Consider the following 2,959-nt stretch of genomic DNA (forward strand, 5'->3'; position numbering starts at 1 on the left):
GCTCCCCCTCTGGGCTTTCTCAGCACCTGGCCCCACAGCACTTCCTGGCAGCCAGAGACTGCGCTTTCTGCATCTGCAGATGTGGCCTCTCTCCTGATTGCTAAGGAAAGGAACCTTTCCAGGAAATGGCCACAGCTTCTGGGAATCCCTGTGTGACTGTGAACAGAGTTTGGCTCCTGGCACACAAGGCAACTTAAAAAGCTGAGCACCCAGACAGGGCCTTGAACCCTGGACCCTCAGATTAAGAGCCTGATGCTCTACCAACTGAGCTACCTGGGCTTGTTAGGAAACATCTTCACCATTCACCACAAGAGAGATTATCCCAGTGTGCAGGCAAGAGTGAGCAGGCAGGCAAAAGAGAGGCAAAAAAAGTCCCAGGAACCCCTCCTCTTTTTCTGCACAGCCACTGCCTGTCAGCAGGATTCCCCCTCCTCCTCCTCAGGGAGACTAAATCTCTGTGCCTAGACAGCCGGTCCATCCGCTGCACCTCAATCCCCCATGCCCGAGCCTCCCTGCCAAAGCCCTGCACCTGGCCCCATACAATTAAGTCTCACTTGTCGCTGGGAACTTAATTTCTTGTGCCCAGAGTGTCTCAGCCCCCTCAGTAGATGACCTGAGAAACATCAGCAGCCGCCCTGCATGCCGGTCTGTGGGTGGCCTTCAGTGGGGTTCAGCACAGCAGGGAGCAGGCTGGCCCTGTGGCTGTCTGCTGGCCACACATAATCATGGTCCTCTCCTCCTCTTGCCCTGGCCTCTGAGGCTTTTAAGCCTTCCCTTGGAGCTGTCAGCACCAGCCGCCTCTGCTCTAGGTGCCCAGAGGAGGAGAAGTGCTGGGCTCCCACCTGCCCAGCCCTGCTTTCTTCAAGCACAGTGGCAAGTGCCAGACTTGTGGGCACCAGGTGAAGCCGTGAGAATCCCAACCCTCAGGTGTCAGTTCTAGAGCCCTGACCCATCCAGCAGGAGGGGAAAAAATTGCTCTTGCAGAGCTGGAGACAGGGAAGTGGAGCAGTATGAGCTCTAGGGCTTTACCACAAGGTCCCACTGAGATTTGAACTCAGATTGCAGGATTCAGAGTCCCGAGTGCTGCCCATTACACCATGGGACCAGCTCATGCTGCCTTCTCTGGCCATCAGTGACCCTCATGGGGCCGGCTCATGTAAGGGACTGTTGGCCCCTTACTAAAGCTTAGTGGGGGTTTTGGTTGGCTAGTTCCCAGTCCCAGTAGAAGGGGAAAGGGCCAATGGGAAATCAGGACCCTGAGACTGACAGTCCCCTGGGCAATGGGGAGAGGCCAAAGCTCCAAGTTAGCCGCACTGACAGGCCAGGCAGTGTAATGAGGGAGTCACCAGGCCAAGGGGTCCCATCCTCCGTGGGAGCTGGAACTGCCTGGGCCAGAGTGGGGCAGAGCTAAGGAGAGAGCAGGAGCCCGAGAAGAGCCGGGGAGCAGAGCTGGGCAGGTGTAGTGCCAGAAACTGCTCCCTGTAGGACTTTGCTACCTGCAGCAGTTACTGAGACCTGAGGTTGTTCTTATTTGCTGACTTGTCCTAATTGGCTAAAACTTGACAGTGGTGGGTGATGGAAGCATAAAGGCTTCGTCCTCCAACCGACCCTGCCTGGTGTCCATCTGTATCTAGTACCTCTTAATACCGGATTGTAAAAAATAGAGTGAGGTCATTTAAACATCATTTATTTTGCAGCTTCATTTACTGTGCTAACAATGTAGCATCCTGACACCGATACTTCTGCCCATGTGACCTGTGGGTTGGATTCATTTTAGTGGGACACGGGACATGTGGAGGATAATTTAAACTCTTAATTTCCTTAGGGTTTCCCTTCAATATACTTCTCTGCTGGTGCAATTTCTGACCATTGCACGTCTATTGTATTTATTACAATAGCACAAGTAAGTCACACAAGTGACATAGTCTAAGGGCTTGGCTACACTTGCAAGTTAGAGCCCATTAAAGCAGCCCCGGGTGCCCTAACTCCTGAGGTGTCCACACTCGCAAGGCACATGGAGCACCTGGGCTCTGTAGGTGGAGCGCTCCTGGTAATCCACCTCCATGAGAAGCATAAAGCTTGCTGAGCCCTGCTGAAATACCCGGGCATCAGTGTGGATGACGTGTTGCGTCACTGCACTGTGTTTGGCCTCAGGAAATGTCCCATAATCCCCTGAAGTCAAGTGCCCACTCTGGTCATTGTTTTGAAATCGGCTGCAGGCATGCAGATATCCCCTTTCAAAGCTCCGTTTCTGACAGCCGGCTGCTTATCTGCTCTGGGACAAAGCAACCATTAGTGTGGAATGCTGCTGTTGTGAGTGTGTATGAGGGGAGGTGGGGGTCTGCTGCTGTCCAAACACACAAGACAGCATGCTGACACACTCTCAGCCCCCCAAACACACTGTCGCTCCCCCCACGTACACACAACACACTCCCTGTCACACTCCACCCCCGTCCCCCATTTGAAAAGCACGTTGCAGCCACTTGCACACTGGGATAGCTAACACACTGCACTGCTCTCTGTGGCATTGCCAGAGCTGCTAATGTGGCCACTCCAGTGCGCTTGCAGCTGTCAGTGTGAACACACGGCAGCGGTTTCCCTTCTGTGGTTTAACTCCCAGCGCTCTACCTCTGCAAGTGTAGCCAAGCCCTAAATTTCCTAAACCAACCGAACTCAGTAACTGCCCTCCACCACCACATGCAGGGAGTAGGGGCACCATGGAGCACACACCACACTTGCTGGCTCAGCCTCGTGCATGCTGGGGTGGCCACCTCCCCGTTGATGAAACCTGGTCCCACTGTCTCCATGGAGCTCCAGTCTGCCCTGCTGCCATCCCTGTCTGTGTTGTCTTCTCTAGCAGTTGACTGGAAGGTGAGCATTGGCCACATGCCATGTAGCCGCGTTGTCTCAAAGGGCGAAAGCAGGAGAAATGGTGCCTTCATAGCCCACCCAATATTCC

At 54.1% G+C, this 2,959-nt stretch overlaps 2 non-coding genes across 2 annotated transcripts; both read right to left on the reverse strand.

Annotated features, from left to right (window-relative positions):
• Nucleotides 1-206: 206 nt before the first annotated feature.
• On the reverse strand, nucleotides 207-279 carry TRNAK-CUU. Its single transcript has one exon. It is a non-coding gene; the product is annotated as a tRNA-Lys (tRNA).
• A 754-nt stretch (nucleotides 280-1,033) lies between these two features.
• On the reverse strand, nucleotides 1,034-1,105 carry TRNAQ-CUG. The gene has a single exon. It is a non-coding gene; the product is annotated as a tRNA-Gln (tRNA).
• Between the last annotated feature and the right edge of the window lie 1,854 nt (nucleotides 1,106-2,959).

This window comes from Mauremys reevesii, linkage group 12, assembly GCF_016161935.1.
Source record: "Mauremys reevesii isolate NIE-2019 linkage group 12, ASM1616193v1, whole genome shotgun sequence".
In the NCBI taxonomy this organism is placed as follows: Eukaryota; Metazoa; Chordata; order Testudines; family Geoemydidae; genus Mauremys; species Mauremys reevesii.